The following is a 21066-nucleotide window of genomic DNA, read 5'->3' on the forward strand; positions in this document are numbered from 1 at the left end:
TTCCTTTGACAAAGCTTTTGTGAATACATCTTCCATTTGATCTTCGTTATTACAATGTTCTATCTCCACTTCTTCTTTGGCCACAATTTCTCTAATGAAGTGATTGCCTATTTCGATATGCACAAGATTCTTTGTCATAGCGATAGTAGACTTGTTGTCACAAAACAAACATATTGGACTACTTTGTTTCTCCTTTAAATCACAGAGGATCCTTCACAGCCAAATTGCATGGCAAGCTGTAGCAGTGGCAGCAATATACTCTACTTTAGTGTTGGAAAGAGCCGTAGTAGTCTGCTTCTTTGATGCCCATGATATAACTCCAGGGCCAAGGCTAAAGACGTAGCCTGTAGTGCTTTTCATGTCATCTATACAACCTACCCAACCACTGTTAGTGAAAGAAATTAGTTTAAAGTTTGTGACTTTGGAATATTTTATTCCGAAATTGAGAGTGCCTTGAATGTATCTTAAAATCCTCTTTGCTGCTCCAAAATGATGCTTGCTTGGATGATGTATGAACCTAGAAACAATACTCACAGCAAACATAATATTAGGTCTTGAATGAGTAAGATATATCAAAGCTCTAACCATGCTTCTAAAAGTCCTCTCATCTTCATCTGCCAACTCATCTTCATCTGCCAAAAGCAATTTCTTATTTGCATTCATGGGTGTCTTTATGGGAGTACAATTTCCATGCCAAATTTTTTCAACAAGTCCATGGCATATTTGTTTTGACATATGAGGATGCCACTTGAGTTTTGAATTACTTCAATGCCGAGAAAATAGTGCACAAGACCCAAGTCAAACATTTCAACGTTTTGCATCATGCTCTCCTTAAACCATTTCATCAAGTCAAAAGAATTCCCAGTATATATCATATCATCAACATATATGTATACAATCAAGATATCATCACGCCCTTGAGTTTTCGCATAAAGAGTAGGTTCACTAACACTTCCATGAAAACCATTTTCAAAAAAAATACCTCTCAATCTTGCTATACCATGCTCTTGGTGCTTACTTGAGCCCATAAAGTGCCTTCTTCAGTTTGTATACTGTATGTTCCATCCCTTCAATCATGAAGCCTTTGGACTATTCAACATATACTTCCTCCTCAAGCTCTCCATTAAGAAGCACAGACTTGATATCTAGTTGAAAAACTTACCAACTTCTTTGAGCCGCTAAAGCCAAAATAGTTCTAATAGTATCAATTTGAGAAACTAGTACAAATGTTTCAAGGAAATCAATCCCTGGCTATTGTGCATATCCCTTTGCAACTAACAGAGCTTTGTGCCTTTGGAGAGTTCCATCAGAATTAAACTTGGACTTGTAAATCCATTTAAGTCCAATAGCTTCTTTACCGAGAGGTAGCTCTACCATGTTCCATGTCTTATTCTTCTCTATGGCCTTCATTTCTTGATTCATTGCATCATACCATTCCTTTTTTGTTACTGAATCTTCAAAATAAGTAGGCTCCATGGAAAAGCAAACAAATTCACATGAATCATAAATATCAGCAAGACTTCTCACTTTTCTAGGAATAAAATCGTAAAAAGAATCAGGTAGATCACTAGAACTAGATCACTAGAACTTATTGAAGGAATCACAAGGGCAGGTTGTTCACTTGGGATAACTTCATCTTCATCCTATCTCCAAGCTTCATTCTCATTAAAAATTACATCCCAACTTATGATCAATTTTTTGGCAATAGGATCATAAAGTCGGTGGCCTTTTGTCTCCTCACTTTAGAAACCACATTGATATAATAATGCACCGTGAGATAACCAAGGATGTCCATAGCTTTCTCTTTCTTCCATTCTTTGTCTGTAGTTTTGCTTCCAGCTTATTGACCTTCTTCAACAATCCAGGGATGATCTACACTACTCGTGAGAACATAGTTGGGTCTACCCAGGAGAAGTGATTGCAACCACTATTGGGACAGGTGAGAAACGTCCTACCAGGATTGCATTAATCCATGATGTTTGTATCACCCTCCATCTTCCACAAAAGATGCACATCACGTCTTCCATGCCACTTGAGGTCCATGTTCTTTCAATTGACTTCCATCTTTCCTTATTTCTTGACCCTCGATTGTTCCTCATTTTCTCTCTCAAACTATGAGGCAAACATGCTCTGTTTCTTTTCCCTGTTTCTGTATTAAATATCTGAAGGGGAATGCTTGGAAATGATAGGAAAAGCCTTTAGTTTCCCTCCAAAATAATAGTTTAAGGAGACAATTCAGTACATTCCGTTTGATTATAAATGGGAACAGACAGCGGGGGTAAATTGATCATATTTAAAAAAGTTTAGGTGTTAAATGAAAATAATACGAAATCTAGGTTCCAATTTGATTTTCGCGTAATAGCTTGGAAGGTAAAATGATATTTCTTCTTAAAAAAATGACGTATAATCTAATGTTTATAAAAGCATAACTGCAAGTAAAAGCATAATTTCAAGTAAACTACTAGTTAGCAAATAATAATAATAATTTTTTAAGTTGTAAAACATTATTTTGTAACCTAGGTGTTTGTAAACAAAGAATCAATTTTGACTCAAACTATATTTTTAAAAACAAAAATAAGTTAGAAAACATAATTTTTAAACCTATAGGAAGAACATAATTTTTGGAAAATAAGGTGACATTTGATAATTTAATTCAGTACTTAAAATCAAATATATTAAGTAATAATTAATTAAACTCGTTTGATAATCACATTTGACATTCTTTAAAAATTTAAGTGTCTCCAAAAATATCAACTAAATGTTAAGAAAAATTTAAGTGATATATAACTGTAGACACCCCATTTTTGACCGACCTTGAGACTCAGACGTCACCAGTCGAGCACTTGGTGATATTGCATAATGTGCTTGTTCAGAAGTTTCAGAGTCACGGCCGTGAGCCCTGCCTCCGGACTTTCGAACCCTCTTTTGTACTTTGCCTCGGTTTGCGAACCAGGCTCGGTTTTCTTTGTTTCTTTTCCTAAGGGAAGGGAGAGGTCCCGTAGACCATCTCTCAATGTCCGTAGGCTACATTTGGTGGCTGTAGGCCATTTTTCCCATTTCGGAGTCCGGTTTCCGGTTTTCGGAGCCGTCAGGCCGTGTGCCTCGGTTCGGGACCGCTTAACCATCTCCTTTTGCTCCGGTTTTTGGCATACTTCCTATTTTCTCCCTTTTGAGGGACACTGGGGTCTGAGAAACCCACTTCGTGGTTGAATGCCATTTTCGGTGCTTAACAGCCCATTTTCGGGACCCCGAACTGCGTGTTTTGGCCCCGGAACATTCGTTTTGCAACGGTTTTCGTTTATTTTTGGCAGGTACCTCTGTTTTATCACGAGGAAGGTCACTGAAGGGTGGGAGGCCAGCAATTGTTGCAGCAGCCAGTTATCTCTCCTCCGGAGCCTCCCGGCGCCCGTTTTTCCAACTTCCGGGCTAATGTTGAACACCCTAGGGTTAGTGTTGCCAACTTTCAACCACATATCTGTGATCTACACACCTGAGAGGCCACTAAAAGTTGGTGGCCGGCCATTAAGGTTACCTGACCCTTTTGACCCCTTTCTTCCGAGCTAATGTTGAACCCCTTGGGCCTACTTTCTTGGACTTTTAACCACATGGTTGTGTTGTACACACATAGGGGTACCTCTCCATTAGCTGGCCGGCCAGAAAATCTCATTGAACCTTTTGACCCCTAGCCGGCCGGCTAGGGGGTGTAGCCGGCCGGCCACCTGCAACAAAAGTGATAGGCCGGCCGTGTTCCTTGCACTGTGCACTTTACAGCTGTGGGGCAATATCCCCCAGATATTTTCTGTATCCGGGGGATATTTTGTGGGAGAGTTTTGCTCTCCTTCTCCCCCACCTTTACACCCCCTTTTGGACCCTTATAACCAGCTGGTGGCCTCCTTTGTAAGGGTTAGAAAAATTGCTCTTCAAGCTTCCATAGCCAACTCCATCTTCTTCCTTCTCAATTCTTGAAAAAACCCTAAGTCCCTAACCATCATTCCTTCTACACCACCAAGCTCTACCACCACCATCTCATTTCCAGCAACAAGGAAGGTTTCTCAAAGGCCAAAGAAGCTGCAAATCCATCCAAGAAGCAACAAAAGTTTGAATCTTCAAGGGTAAGTAATACTTTTACCCTTTTGACCCTTTTTCTTGATCTATTTTTAAGCCCCACTTTATTTTTGTTTCAAGCTCCGGCCCTAACTGAAAAGGGCCATATTTTGAGCTCATCTTCACTTTTCATTAAGGGCTCAACCCTGTTTGAGCCCTCCATGACACACTTGCTTCATTGATTCTCTTGTATGTCATAGTTTTGCATGCTATTTTTGACCCATGAGCAATTTGTTTTCGAGCATGTGGTAAACTGATATTAGGCTTATTTTGAGCCCCTCTTCAACATTGGAGAAGGGCTCAACATTGTTTGGTGTCTCCATGTGTCACTTGTAGTTATATCCCTTATTTGGCCCCATTTTTGCATAAATTGGCAACCCCCTTTGCTTCTGCTTTTGGACCTTGGTCCGAACTGAAAGTGGCCTTATTTTGGCCTATACTTCATGTTTCATTAACACTTTTTTTCTGTTTGGTGATTATTTTGTATACTTCATGTTATAGCACCTTTTGAGCCTTGTTTTGCATCACCTTTTTAGCATATTTGTATACTGATTTTGAGGCTGCCATATACTGTAAATGTTCATATTTTTGGTCCATCTTCAGTGTTGTAGAAGGAAATTTTTCAGTTTGGGTTTTGCTTATATCACTTGCTTCATTACCCCTCTTTTGGCCCCTATTCTTGCATGCCATTTTTCCCCTACCTATGCTTGCTGTTTGGCCATGTTTATAACTGTGAAAGTGAGCTTCTGTCTTTGCATTGCATGTCCATATTGTGCATGTTTAGCATAGCTATAGGCCATTTCGGGTGCCTAAATTCGCATTTCGGGACATTTCCTTGCATTTCATGTCATTTCGCTTCATTTCGGGACTGTTTTCCCCCATATTTTGTTGCTGAAATTCCATTAGCATGCTTGCATATCATTTTTGCCATATTGCATCACATTCCGTCATTGCCTCAGTTTGCGTGCCCGTGTGCACGCATTTCGAGGCACTTCATTTTTATCCGCCGGCATCCTATGTGAGTGTGGCTGAGGCTCACTCATGTTGGTATAACCCATTTGTCATTTCCATGTCATTTCATCATATTCTGTCATCGCCTCAGTTTGCGTGCCCGTGTGCACGCATTTTGAGGCACTTCATTTTTATCTGCCGGCATCCTATGTGAGTGTGGCTGAGGCTCACTCATGTTGGTATAAGCCCATTTGTCATTTCCATGTCATTTCATCATATTCTGTCATCGCCTCGGTTTGCGTGCCCGTGGGCACGCATTTCGAGGCACTTCATTTTTATCCGCCGGCATCTTATGTGAGTGTGGCTGAGGCTCACTCGTGTTGGTATAAGCCCATATCATGTTTCCATGTCATTTGCATTGCGTATGCCATTTCCTCGGTTTGCGTGCCCGTGTGCACGCATTTCGAGGCACTTCATTTTCATCAACCAGCTTCTTATGTGAGTGTGGCTGAGGCTCTCTCATGTTAGTATAAGTCCATGTTACATTTTCCATGCCATTTTAGCTATATTGCATTGCGTATACTATTGCCTCGGTTTGCATGCCCGTGTGCACGCACTTCGAGGCATCTTATTTTCATTGCATTCTATCATCGCCTCGATTTGCGTGCCCGCGTGCACGTATTTCGAGACACATATCATCGCCTCGGTTTGCGTGCCCGCGTGCACGCATTTCGAGACACATATCATCACCTCGGTTTGTGTGCCCGCGTGCACGCATTTCGAGACACATATCATCGCCTCGGTTTGCGTGCCCGCGTGCACGCATTTCGAGACACATATCATCGCCTCGGTTTGCGTGCCCGCGTGCACGTATTTCGAGACACCTCATTTTCATAGCATTCTGTCATTTTCTCAGTTTGCGTGTCCGTGTGCACGTATTTCGAGACATCTTATTTTCTATGGCATCGTGTATGTTAGGATTGTGTCTTAGTCGCGTTTCATGCATATCACACATATTGCATCGTGTTCGGAATAGGAGTTAGCCCGGGCACGGGAAACGAGGTACGTTTCGTACTCCGAGTGACGGAATGTGTCTCAATTCCCCAGTCACCGACACTCCGGATTATCCATGATGGAGTTAGGTTTTAGCTGTAGTTTCATGTGCATTCATCCTATATTGAGTTGTGCATTTCGACTCCTCGGCCATCATGCCTCGGTGTGCGTGATTGGTGGCACGAGGATCGAGACATGCATATATCTGTGCAAATACATTGCTATGCCCCTTTCCTGCTCTCTGTTGCAGCAAAATCAGGAATCAGCGACTTTTTGGGGGCTTGGTACGCATTTCAAGAACAGGTATAAACAGAGGCTAATTGGGGCATTCCGGTGGATTTTCGCGCGAGACAATCCGGACATGCATCATCCATCAGAAGCAAGGCAGTCCCTGGCTTGCATGCCAGTTTTATTTGCTTTCTTAGTTAATTTGTTAATTAATTAGGAATTTGTATATTATTTTGGACTGTAATATTTGGACTGTATATTTATTCGGACCCTCTGAGTGAGGGCACAACTGTAATAAGTGTGGGTGAGTGTGATGTATGTCTTCCAACCCCACGTCTTTCTCCCTTTTATTTATCCGCTTTTGATGGTTAAATTAGGACATGTTTAAATTAGCATACAATATGACAGCATGTTTGCATTCATCTGTATTGCATGCACCGGGCTCGGCGCACCATACTAACTGCATCGTACTTTCAATTCCAAGTTGAATATATGGTAGTTGTAGCATTTCATATGCCATGTTTAGAATAGCCGAGCCTGTTATAGTTGCATTTTGCATGTGTTGCATTAAGCATTTTTGTATACTTAGGATCATGCATGATTTCTAATATAAGTGTCTATTTTGGCTTGGAGTACTCGGTGAGTTTTATGCTTTAGCATCCTTGCATGCGTGTGAGTGTTGCCATGAATAGCATGCTTACCATGAGGCTAATTGCTTATGTGATATAACTGCCTGAGTGCCTGTGGGTGAAGGTTGGGTTATTTGAATTGGAATAATTCATCAAATGTGTGTTTTAAGCCCACTAGATAGTGGCAAAATCATGTTTTCTAAGCCCACTCGAGGGTGGCAAATCCACGTCTTAGCCTACCTGCGGGTAGCACCATCAAACCATTTTCAAACAAACAAACATGAATTGTTCTGTTCCAATTCAGGCGACCCAGTCTATACTTATATGCTGTGTGCATCACATAGTAACCTAGGCTAAATAACCGGAATAAGGACACACAATGTTTTCAAAGATAGATATCATGGTTAGTAGAGGCCGATCTTTGATCGGGCGAGCGGGGGTGCTCACGAAGTGACCTTCCCAAATCGTACCCAAGTTCCCGAGCCGAGGCAACTTTGGTGATGACGGACACGTGGCCTTTTGGCACCGAGTCAGGGTTTCCTAAATTTCCCAAAATAAAATATTTAGGTGGCGACTCTGTATCTGGCAAAGCAGTCCATGTTTGGCACTACTTTTTCAAAAATCAATTTTTCAAAACAATTGCCGGATTTGGACTCTTTGGTTCAGATTAGGAACCGTGACAAATTGAGAGTCCGAGCTGTAGTGACCCCTAATATGAACAGAACGGGAGCTCGTTCCTCCCGGGGCGTTCGGGGGACGTCTACAATAACTTATTTAATTTTGACTAAATTTATAAACACTAAACATAAGCCTAGATGTACACTATTATAAATTCAACCACCGCCACCGCCACCGCCACCACCACTATTGCTACTACTACCACCACAACTACCACCACTATCATCACCTTCATCACCATTGTCACTATTGTCATAAAACATTATTATTATTTCACTATCGCCACTACACCACCACCATAGTCACCATTGTCATTACTACCACCCTACAATAACTACTACAACCCTTCACCTCCACAACTATTATCATCATTGCCACAACTACAACCACAACAACTATCATTATTACACTACCATCACCACTCCATTTTTATTTTCATGACATTACCCTTCCACCATCACCACAAAGCACTATCCTTATATCTCTACCATCATTGTCATTGGTGCCATTGTGAGAACTAAAATAATTTAATAAAAGAGGAATATACTTCCTGCCATGTTGTTTAAGCCTTTGAATTTAGTTCTGGATGTTGTTTAAGCCTTTGAATTTAGTTCTGGTTGATCAAGTCATGAAACAACTATCATTATTACACTGCCATCAATTCCTAATCTACTGCTACCGTGCACTACACCCTTTCTCTCTACTATCATATGTCGTGCCTCCCTCTACTATTGTGCGTCTTGCCTCCTACTGTCGTCAACCCTGAGTTGTAATTGGTCTATTATTTTATTTTGGCTATTTTCTACTCTATTTTGGTTGATTCGACCCCCTTCCCAGTTATTTTTGACCTTTTGGACTCACTGGTTCGATCTATTTTGCCTGATTCTGCTTCTCCAATGTTATTTTTGCTTATTTTTGTCTTATTATGGATCACAATGATGCTTCCTACCCGATTTTTGTTATTCTTGGCTACTCTAATTATGTTTTGTAGGCCCAAGCCATGTCTAGTTTTCTAAAATGGAAGAAACTCTGGCACATTATCACCAGGAATGTGGTCAAACTAGTGAAAGAGGTTGAGAAAACTATTGCCACATATGTAGACCATTTAGAGGATTGGGACATTAAAAACTACCAGATCATTACTTGGCTTCGAAACACATATGTTACCTCTATCAGTTTATAATTTGGTTATTATCAGCTTGACTCCATTGCTACTTCTGCCAAAGACATTTGGGATTTTTTTTGAAGGAACGATACCAAACTACTGGTCTTGCTCATCAGTATCAACTTTAGAGTTAGCTTCACCGCATGCATCAAGAGCCTGGTCAGCCCATTAATGATTTTCTTTCTCAGTTATATTCTGTTTGGGACCATCTTGCTCTCTCTGAAGCTGCATGGTCTCACATTGAAGATTTCTCCTTATTCACTACATATCGCAATCAGCAGTGATTGGTTCAGTTTCTCATGACTCTCACTACTTATTTTGAGCCAGTGCGTGCATTTCTCATGGCTCTCAAAGTTGTTGTCCCAGGAGACTTATCTTGGTACTCTCCCTACTCATCATGTAGACTCTGTTCTTGTCACCCCTCAATTATAGAGTTCTTCTTCTTCATTGACCACCCAGCAATCCAATGCCTGGATTTACTACGAGAATCGGGGCCTCCTTTCTACTCATCTTTTGGTTCATTGCCTAGTCTGATCCTGCCGGTACTGCAACAAGACTAGTTATGGTTATCTGCAACAAGATTATTTTTGCAATGCATCTCGCTCATCTTCTACTAGCACTCCTTTTGTGGTGGCTCATCAAGGGGTAATTCACATTGTTCTGGGAATCAGTCCAGATCTTTGTATGTTCATCGCACTACTGCTACTTCCTCTATGGATTTATCTAAGTCTATAAATCCATCTACTCCTGCCTTTTCTCAAACTGATGTTGAGGTCATGTTCAAACTGTTTCTCTCCACCTCTGGTACACTTCTCTTTGCTGCATTGTCTATGACTTCAGGTACATCTTTCTAGTATTTTGACTCAGCATTTTGTAATCATATGACTTCCAATTCTACTATATTTTCTTATATCTATTCTTCTGCTTATATTCCCTTAATTCATACTGCTGATGGTTTTCTTATGTCTACAAGTCATGTTGGTTCTGTCTCCACCTCTCATTTGTCTTTATTAAATTTTTATCTTATCCTTGCACTTACCTTAAACATTATTTCTATTAGTCAATTATGTGAGCTTAGTCTAACTGTCAAATTTTTTTGCTAATGGTTGTTTAGTGCAGGATCCTGAGACGGGACAGACATTTGGGATCGGTTGTAAGCATGGATGTCTTTATGAGCTCATTCACCTTCATGTTCCTCCACACAATTAGCTGCTCCTACACGTGTTTCTAATTAGTCCCCTTTTCATCTTTGGCATTGTCGTTCAGGGCATATTTCTGTTAGTAGGTTGAACTCTTTAGTTTCTAGTGGTCATTTGGGTTATGTACTTCTTGATAATTTTGATTGTTTTCCTTGTCAACTTGCAAAATAACCTACTTTATCATTTAATAAAAGTAATTTTGTTTCTTATGCCCCATTTGATCTTATACATTCTGATATTTAGGGCCCATCACCTACTACTACCATAGGGGATCACGTTATTTTGTTGTTTTTGTTGATAATTTTTCTCGATTTACTTGGTTATTTTTCATAAAAAGTCGATCTGACTTAAACAACCTTATTACTACCATAGGGGATCACATTATTTTGTTGTTTTTGTTGATGATTTTTCACGGTTTACTTGGTTATTTTTTATGAAAAGTCGATCTGACTTAAACAACCTTATTACAATTTTGCAAAAATGGTCAAAACTCAGTTTTCTAAGATTATTAAAAATTTTCAATCTGATAATGCTATAGAATTTAGGGATCTAGATTTTCTCTCTTTTCTTCGGAGTCATAGTACTCAGCCTGATAATTCTCGTACCAGCATGTCCCAGCAAAATGGACGTGCTGAACGAAAACATACGCATATTCTCGACACTACTCGAGCTCTCCTTCTCTCTTCTTCGTGTCCTAAAAACTTTTGACAAGAAGCTGCACTTACCATTGTTCACACCATTAATTGTGTTTCCACTCCTGTCATCAATAATCAAACTCGTTTTGAATGTTTGCAGGGCACTAGTTTCCATACACAACTTTTAGGCTTTTTGGGTCTGCATGTTTTGTCCTCCTTCAACCCCATGAACACAGCAAACTTGAACCTCGTTCTTGTCTTTGTTGCTTTCTAGGGCATGGGATTGAGCATATAGGTTATCGCTGTTGGGATCCTATCTCTAAGCGTCTTTGTGTCTCTTGTTGTGTGGTTTTCTGGGAGCATAAAATGTTTTTATTCCTATCCTCATTTCATTTATCCTCACTCTCTACTTCTATCATGTTTACTAATCCTTCCATCGATATTTTCTCTAATGAATTTGATGCAGGTTCCTCATCTCTAGAAACGCCTTTGCCTACACCTGATCTCATTCAGACTGCTCCCTCTAATGGCCCTACAGTTCTCTCTCCTGGTCCTCCAGCTCCTGTTGAGTCTCCTACTGAGTCTCTTGGTCCTTCTTTCCTACCGAATCCTCCCATCATAGCTCTCATTTCTAGTCATCCACAATGGATAACTTAGCCCCTTTTCATCTTCATGATTATATTGTTTGGTCCACTACTTTTTCTACTTTTGAACCTACTCGTACTAATCATGTTTGGTAGTAAGCTATGATTGATGAACTACATGCTTTAGACAAAACTCATACTTGGGACATTATTAATTTTCCTCCTGGAAAGATTGCAATTGGTTGCAAATAAGTCTACAAAATCAATACCCATTCCGATGGTTCTATTGAGCGCTACAAAGCTCACCATGTTGCAAAAGGCTTCACTTAGGAATATGGCATTGATTATGAGGAGACTTTTGCTCCTATTGCTCGGCTTACTTCTGTTCGTAGCTTGATTGCCGTTGCTACTGCTCGCCACTGGGATGTTTTTCAGATGGATATGAAAAATGCCTTGCTTAGTGGTGATCTTCTTGAGGAGGTCAACATGTAACCTCCCCCTAGCTCTGTTTATCTAGCTTATAAGGTTTGCAAACTTTAGCTCTCTATGGTCTCAAGCATGCTGCACGTGCTTGGTTTGCTAAGTTTAGTTCCACTATTCACAACTTCAGCTTCACCTCCAACTCATATGACTCTGCTCTTTTGTTTAGAAAACTGATCATGGCACCACTCTTCTTCTCCTTTATGTGGATGATATGATTATCACCAGTGATGATAAGGCTAGTATTCTTAGCCTTAAACACCTTCTCAGTCGTCACTTTGAGATAAAGGACCTTGGTACTTTCAGTTATTTCTTTGGTCTTGAAATCTCTCATGATTTCACTGGTTATTATTTGTCACAGGCCAAATATACATCCAACCTTTTGGCTTATGCTACTCTTAATGATTGTAAGACTGCCTCTATTCTGATTGATACTCAAAATCATCTCACTCCACTTTATGAGGATTTTCTCTCTAATGTTACTCTTTATCACTTGCTGGTAAGCATTTTTGTTTATCTCACCATGACTCATCCTGACATTACTTATGCTGTCTACCTTGTCAATTAGTACATGTTGGCTCTCCACACCCCTCATTATACTGCTCTGCTTCGCATCTTTCGCTACCTCAAAGGCACCCTGTTCCATGGACTTCATTATTATGTCCATCTTCCCTTGAGCTTCGTGTCTTTTCTGATGATGATTAAGCTGCAGATCCTACTAATCGACACTCCACTATGTGTTTTTATTTCTTCTTAGAGGATTCTCTTCTTACTTGGTGCAGCAAGAAACAATCTCTCACTGCTTGTTCTATTACTGAAGCTGAATACCGTGCTTTTGTTGACACTACCCAAGAACTTATGTGGCTTCACTAGCTTTTTGCTGACATGGGTGTTCTTTTCCCTGGTGCTACCTCTCTCTATTGTGACAATCAGAGTTTTATTTATATTGCTCATAGTGATGTCCTCCATGATATGGCTTCTTGCTGACATGGGTGTCCATCAACCTACTAATATTTTCACCAAGGCTCACTCTCTTTGTCGCTTCAGTGAACTAGTTTCCAAACTCAAGTTGGTTGATGCTTATCCTCTTTGAGTTTGATGGGGGGATGTTAATGTATATAAATATAGATACATTATATACTGTACATATTTAGGTATTGGATTAGCCTTAATTTTGGTATTAGATTAGGAATTTATTATTTCTTCCATATTTGATTGTATCACACTCTCATATATATAGGAGCTTTTGTACATTGTTATTACAATCACATTATATACAATACATATAGATCTCTCTCTATGACGATTCCGGTTTAGATTCGACCCGTTTACTGTTTTGGATCAGGGATTCTTATACTTGAATGGTTGTTCATATTCCTATTCATTTTATTCCTTATTGAGTTTGGTTGTTTGGTTGTCGTTGTTGCATTTGGAATCAATAAAATTGTTGCCCAGATTTTGGTCAGTTCGCTCGAGCGGTCCTTTGTTCACTTGAGCGGTCTTTGAGAACTTCCAGTATTTTTGCAAATCTATAGAGATATTGGGAGGGTATTGTTTTTCACTCGAGCAGTGTTTCTTGCGCTGGAGCAGTATTGGCTCGAGCGGTCCTTCTTGCGCTTAAGCGGTCTGCCTCTTTCGGCAAAACTTCTGGGAGGGTGTCATTGTGGGTATGAGCGGTAACTTGTTCGCTCGAGTGGTCTCACTTATTGTGTTTGGTGGCTCGAGCGGTCTACGTATATATTAATCTGTAAAAGTCACTTTTTGGATCAATTTTTCATTTCTCTTTCTAAACATTTCAAAAACCTAGATCTACTCTCTCTCTCTCTCTCTCTCTCTCTCTAAAACTTGTCTTTAAACCTCAAATACACCATCATCCATCGATTTCTCCACCATTGTTCTTCGGAGAAAAATATAGAGCTTACCTGGAGCTTCGTTTTAATCTGAAAAGTTCATGTTTTTATCAATGTTGAGTTTTGGGGCTTTTGGGCTTTCTCCTCTTCCGGAATTGAGGTAGGGATTTTTTTAACGGTGTGCATGTTGTTTAGCTTCGTTATACGTTATTTCGTTAGTTATGGGTTTTCAAAAAAAATGGATTTGGATATATATTTATTAATGCACAAATTTGGGGGAAAATACTTGTTTTCAGTTATGGTTTGGGATTGGTAACCTTGTGGTTGTTGTGTTATGTATTTTTGAAGAAAACATTTGGTTTTAATGGGTTTTCAAAGGTTAATAAAAAAACTAGGGTTTTGGATGCTTTTATGGAGAAAGGATGGAATTAGAATGGTTGTGGGATTTGGTTAAAATGATGTTTGGATGAGAAAGGTTTGAATTTTTGGAAAAATATCGAATATTATTTACTCTTTTCAAATATTGGTTTCGTTGGAAATGATATGAACAAAGTTTTGGGAAAATTGTATATTTTCGGTTGAGATTCACAAGACTCATAAGGAGTGTGAATGTTGTTTGGAAATTATGAGATTTTGTATAAATCATTGGGATTCTGATTTGGTTATAATTTTGGAATATTATTATGGATATTGTCTTTTAATTAGAGATAATTATTTTACCAACTGGTGGACGGTTGTATTGATAGTTGTAGAAACTACATGGGGATTAGGGAATGAAAATATTTACAAATCATGCATTGCATTGATCACATCATGAATTTATAATTGGAGATTTCAATGTTTTGGATAATGTATTATTGTTTTGACATGCATGTATTGTATTATTGAATGGGTAAATAAAATGGTAAAGCTATGAGGGAGTGTTAAAGCAGAATTAAGGTAGCCTGTGTGTCCTTAGTGTAAGACCTAAAACCCATACAGTAGGTGCTGAGCCTGGGGATTTATTCATTAGATTTACCTCTTGATTGTTTTGAAGGAATATTGATGACTTGGAAAGATCTTTTGAAAATCTCGCATTGTATTGTTTCAAAGAGGGAAAAATGTATGTTTTATCATGACATTTCATGTGCATACATCTTATGACAATGTTAAGCTTCATACATGTCATTAAGTTTATTTCTACTGGGCTTTATGCTCATCCTACAAGAGAAACCACTTTCAGGTGAACTGGTGTGCCTCCGTCAAGGTGATGACTTGGGAGGATCTTGGAGCTTGAGGCTCGTATTCATTTCTTTCTTGGTTATAGTTGTAAATTAAGCCACAGGCTTCTTTGTATTGAGTTGTGACTCATTTGCTGTAACCGAGCAAGGCCCTGGAAATTTGTAGCCTTTAAGGCATTAACTTGTAATAATTTTGTTTCATTCATTATGGATGCAATTCATGTTGTAGAACTAAAAGAATGTACTGAGGCATGTATTGGAAGTGATGTTGTGTAATCATATTGCTGTTGTGTTCCGCATGTTTGTAATATTATACGAGAGTAAATTATCTATTTATTTTTGGGGCTTTACAACTTGGTATCAAAACGTACCGGGTTGAATACTTTGGGTACGTGGAAAGTGGTTCTTACCACAATGGGTTTGTCTCGCTTGATAGAGATGTTGTATGCTCAGTATGCTAAATGATAACATGTTTGTGTGGCTAAGTGGGTATGAAATTGGATCCTTAGGATGTGATTTGTGTCTGTTAAACGCTTGGAGGTCTTATTAGAAGGACACTTGATAAATGTTCATTCTAATAGGAATTCTTAGGGTTTCGTGGAACAAATTTTTATCTTTAGGACATAATTCGTGTGTGACTATCTGACTAAGTGCTTATGTGGAATGTATTTGGTGATTTAATGCCGTAGAGTATATGAGATTTTGTTGGGGGCACCTTTCGATGTGTACTAAATTTGTTGTGCTTGCCTTAGATTAGGATGTCTAGGCGAGGATGTGAAGACTTTCCTTCTTCCAGACGAAAAGAATTGAAGAAGCAATTTTTGGAGTTATGCTAAGCTACTACACCTTTGGCACAATTTGAGGCGTCATTTACTAACTTGTCGATGTTCGCTTCGGAGTTGGCGGAGACCGAGGACCTTCGTCGTGTAGAGTTTGAGAGTAAGTTATTTGAGGATGTTCGAGGAAGGATTGTCGGGTCTTGGCATAGGAATTATCATGCGCTTATGGAAGTAGCGACTCACGTGGAGGCCGCAATATTAGTCATGGGACAGAGTGGGGAGAAGGCCACTTCGACAACTCCTGCAACTTGGGGTCGTAGTAGGCCTAGTAAGAACCAAAGGAGAAGGGTAAGGTTGTTGCCCCAACCAATAGTTACATCAACGGGATCATCTAGCCAACTGCGACTTAGGGTGATCGAGGGCTCACAAGGGGAGTAGTCATTGGGATCCTTACCAGTTCAGACTTTGAACCAGTCACATATTTGGGGACTGCCTATTTGCTATGCGTGTAATCAACCGAGTCATACTATGAATTTTTGTACGCAATCCGGGACTTCTTTGGGTGTTCTGCAATCTAGTCAAATTCAACCTTATCTGTCCGAATAAGGACAATACCAATACCAGAACCGAGTAGGCAAGACTTCGAAGGCCTTTGGGGGGTCGAACTTTTATCCTCAGAGTAGGGAGATACGTGTTTGTTTCAAGTGTGGCCAGTTGGATCACGTCTGTCACTCTTGTCCTTAGCGTCAAAATTCTGGAGGTGTTCCCGGGGTTGAGAATGACCAGTCTCAATAGTCTGGTTAGAGATGTGATAGTGGTGTGGACTAAGGGATGGCTGTGTTGAGTCGTTAGTTTTGGCTACCTTGTTTTGTGACTGGAGGATAGACGGTTATAATAATTATGTGATCGTTTTGTTTTGTAACTAGTACGGTGTGGAACGTTGTAATATTATGACTTTTGTTTATGTACATATCTATGGTGGGTTGTTTATTTTTATGAGTTGGATATGTTGTGATTTTGAGTTTTCTTTAATGTGATGAGTTGTTGTGCAATTTGAAAATCTTCATATTGATGGGTATGAACTATTACATTTTGACTTGGGAATGTAATGGCCGGAGAGCTTTATTTTGACAAGGGATTGTTCGCTATGTTAACTAATTTGTGTTTGGTTGAAATTGATTTCGAATGGGTGGACAGTGGAGTTGGTAGAACATGGGTATTTTGAGGGTCATTATGATTAATTAGGATATTGCGAGGGTGGAATTATACTAGTCAGTATATTCAGTTTGGTTGATATTGGCTTATGTTAGAGGCATGAGTCTTAAATTGTTACAGTAGAGGCTTCTTGGGGGAATAAGAGGGTTATGTCCTGTAGTGACTGGAGTAGTGTTGTGATTGTTGTCGGATGCATGTGGATTGGTGTGGGTAGTGAACCTATCATAGACCTTATCAGTCTTTGGTGTATTGTGGTTGTATGTGATTTACGTTGGGGGGGTGTCTATTGTTTGTGATGGGAATTATAGGTTTCAGCCTCGAGAAATCCACTTTGGACTTAAAGGAGGTGTGGGAGAAGTTGTAAAATCCCATATGGGAATGTTTGGTATTGGGATATTGTAGTTTTGGTGCTAAGTGAGGAAGGTGGTTAAATGGACGAAGTGTTTGAGTCTAATGGGTCGGTGTAGGGTAAGGTGGTATTGTTATCATACCAAGAAGTGGGCTAGATGAGTCGGTATCCTTAGTACCTATACGAAATCCTTATCAAGTCATTGGGAGTAAATAGTGTTGGTGTTTGAGATAGTTAAGAGTGGTTGGCATGGAGTGACTTGAGTTTCTTTTATGGAAATTTCTTCCTAGACTACTGAGGACAGTTAGTTTCATTTTATGGTGATTATCATAATAATAGATTCACATTTCATTTTCGGTTAGCGGTATGCAAGAGTGTGTGTAGACACCCCATTTTTGACTACCCTTAAGACTTGGGAGCCTTAGGTTGATTGCTCGAGGATAAAGGCTATATTGTGCAAAGGTTCGATTTCTTCGGCAAGCAGAGCTTCAAATTCCAACCTTACATCCCATTTTGGACCAAAACTATTTTGACCAAAATTATTTTAGACCTTAAAACCCTCTCTTTCAAAATATTTTTGAAAAAAGTTCCTACGATGTTCCGAGGCTCGCATTTCGTTAAATGTTGCACTTTTCAGTAAACTGAGCAAGGACAAAGTGGAATAAATGAAGGAGTGGTGAACTCTTTGAAAAAAACTCTTTAAAACATCTTGGTTAGAGGTTTGGAGTTGAAGAAAATTGGAGGAGAGAGAAGAAACCAAGTTGGGGAAGAAGATGGGCATGAACTGTTAAGAGAGAGGCGAGCAGCGCTCGCTAAATCAGGCCTATCCTTTGGTACACTTAGATTTCAGATATGAGGCCACCACCATTGGAAAGAGGACTTTTGGGGCTTCATTTTACACTCAATAATCTCCTAAAGCCGAGTCTGGATGAGGGAGATATGGCTTGTTGAAGTTAGGCATCAATCCAGTTAAGCCAAAACTGAGCAGTCTTCACTAAAAGAGGCATATCTTTTTGCACACTTGGAATTTTGATGTGAGGCTGCCACCATTGGAAAGAAGACTTCTGGGGCTTCAATTTAGACACAAGAATGACCTACAAAGGAGTCCAGATGAAAGAGATATGCTCATTTGAAGTTAGGCCTGGAAGCAGATGTTTGGTAGCCGACCGGCCACCAATGAAAAATGTCGGCCACTGGTGAAAAAAGCTCAGATTTTGTAGATCTTTACCTCCAGCTGTCTCCCATAAGCTCCAGCTATATGTTTTGTTGATATTTCGACCTGAAGCTCATATATTGCTATATATAGAGGCCATTCTCTATTGTTTTCAAGGTTAGAAAGATTTGGGAGCCTCTCTCTACAATCCTCTCTCTCTATAATTCTCTCTCTCTCTCTAGATTTCTCTCTCTCTTTCCTTTTTGTGCATACAAGTAGAGATATACTTCTAGTTTGCCCATCAACCCTTAACCAAAGTTGCTTATCTTTGGGCTGAGATTCATTGGGACCTTCTTTAAGCTTTAGAAGGTGATTTAGCTTGATTTGGTGTCTCATTTGTGCCTAAAGTGCGCTTGGCTTCAAGAGGTATAACCTGTACCCTTTAAGCTTGTTTTTCATACTTGTTTTTGCCATCTTTTTGTACTGTTTTTAGGGTGGTTTTGAACTGAAAAAACCTCTGTTTTTGTGGATTAAAAGTGTTGGTTTAAGGCCATTTCAAGTTAGGGGGTGGTTCACCCTTCTTACTCCTTTGTTGTTAAAGCTTTTGTGCCATCTTTCCTCGCCTTCAAATCAAAATTTTTGGGCCTTTAAACCACTGAAATTCAGAGGTTTTTCAGTGACACTAACCCTATTTTGAAGTCCAAAATTGGAGGGGTTAGCCTCCCCTCCTTGTTGTCTTGCTTGCATGCCTAGTTGCCTTATATGTTAGCATGTTTTTGTAGCTTAACTTAGCTTATTTCCAGCATTTTTTGCCTCTGATTTGGGTTGCTTTAGCTCTGTTTTGGGTTGTTTGTGTTGTATGAGTAGTCTTTTGCATGGTTGTAGTGTAACCTCATGTTTTAGCTTATTGTTTTAGCTACTCTTGTCTTCATTCTAGCATGTTTTCCAACTGATTTTGGGCTATAAAAACTCTGTGTTTTGGGGCTAAAGCTTGGGTCCTAAGGCCATTAAAGGTTGAGGGGTTAATAGCCCTCATTTGTACCTTATTTTAGAGGCCTTTGCCCTTGTGTTTCCTACCCTTTTGCTATCTTTTTCCAAGCTTTTAAACACAATTTTTCAGAGCTATTTCAGTGGATAAAAACATGTTTTGAAACCCAAAAATGGAGGAGGTAGCCTCCCCTCCTTGTGTCTTGCTTACTAGTCTAGCATGCTTCATGTTTTAGCCTATTATTCTAGCTTGTGTTAGCTTAATTTCAGAATGTTTTAAGCTATATTTTGGGCTGTTTTGCATCTGTTCTGGGCTAGTTGTTGCTTTTGAGCTTTGTATTGCATAGCTGTGGTGTAATTTCCTTCACTAGCTTAGTATTTCTAGGCATTAAGCATCATTTGTGTGTCTTGGTTGCATGTTTTAGTGCTTTTTCATGCCTAATTCTAGCACTTAAAATCTCTGCAACCTCCCTCTTTGCTTCACTTTTTCATTTTTTTGAGGGTTGTTTCAACCTTAGGGTTATTTAAACCTTAGGGTTGTTTAAGCTTGAGGTTGAGGCTCATGCTTAATGGTTTAATCCTCTTTTGAGGGTTCATTACCAATGGCATGAAACTTCCCTCATGCCTTGAACTACCCCTTGGTCGACACTTCTTTCATTTAGAAGACTCTCACCAATGGATTTAATCGATTAAAGAATGAATCGGTAATGTAAAATGAGTAAACAAAATGAACAAGTAAAAGAGACAAGATAAAGCATCTTTCGTGTTACATTGTATGTGTTTGAATCGGACGTTAATTCGAACACAAGGGAAATGGGTCATTTCATACTTAAAAGGGATGAAATGTGCCACTTTCCTTGGTCACCATCACCCTTGATCATGCATCATAGGGTGGTGGTCTTTTGAGTCTTGTTTTGCACTCATTAAACTTGTACAAGCTTGGTTTCTTAGCCATCATGCATGGAAAATTTCTTGGTTGATGGTTTGAGAGCCGAGAGTTACACTCCTTTGAACTTGTGTGATGATAAGGAGCATAACAGTACAAACTCTCCTTGAGAATACACTGTTCTGCCTCTGTTTGCTCTCTGTTGTAGCAAAAGGAAGTTCAGGGCAAGGGTAGCCGACCGGCCACCAGCAGTAGCCGACGGCCACCATTGGTAACCGACTGGCCATCAATGAAGAATTTTGCACAATGTGTTCTTGAGGTGGAGTAGAGGTGTTCTAGAAGTGGGTAGCTTCTTTGGTGTTCAAAAATGTGCAAACAGAGGCTGCAACAGCAAGGCAGTGGCATTTTCAGGTGGAGGAACCGAGCATGCATACATCACTCACTTCTCGAGGCCATTTAATTGCTTTGTACTTAATTAGCTTAGTATTTAGCTAATTACTTCGGTTTGTAATATTGATTAGCTAGAATAGTTAATTAGATTCGTTTTGTAATTAGCTAGCTTAATTAGCGTAGCTAGTTAGCTTATTTATTTGGACCCTCCTTCGCGAGGGCATAATGTTGTAATAAGTGTGCGTGCGTGTGTGCATATTTTCCAGCCCCACGTCTTTCTCCTTTTTATTTAATCGCTTTTGATGGTTAGATTAGGGATCATTTTCAATTAGCATATCGCATGCTTGCATCCATTCATTAGTCTTGCATGCACCGAGGCTCGGCGCATCATTCAAACTGCATTGCAATTTTAATACTTCTTTGAATACGAGTTTAATCGTATGTTGTTCAAATCATTTCATATGCCATATTAGTAGCCGAGCCTATTAATTGCATTATTGCATGTGTTGCATTAGGCATTTTGTATAGTTA

At 39.6% G+C, this 21066-nt stretch overlaps 1 pseudogene; it reads right to left on the reverse strand.

The window, feature by feature from the left end:
• Nucleotides 1–213: 213 nt before the first annotated feature.
• On the reverse strand, nucleotides 214–663 carry LOC145803655 (secreted RxLR effector protein 161 pseudogene; annotated as a pseudogene).
• Nucleotides 664–21066: the final 20403 nt, after the last annotated feature.

Source organism: Camellia sinensis, chromosome 12 (assembly GCF_055761805.1).
Source record: "Camellia sinensis isolate YWXY chromosome 12, ASM5576180v1, whole genome shotgun sequence".
NCBI classification, from domain to species: domain Eukaryota; kingdom Viridiplantae; phylum Streptophyta; class Magnoliopsida; order Ericales; family Theaceae; genus Camellia; species Camellia sinensis.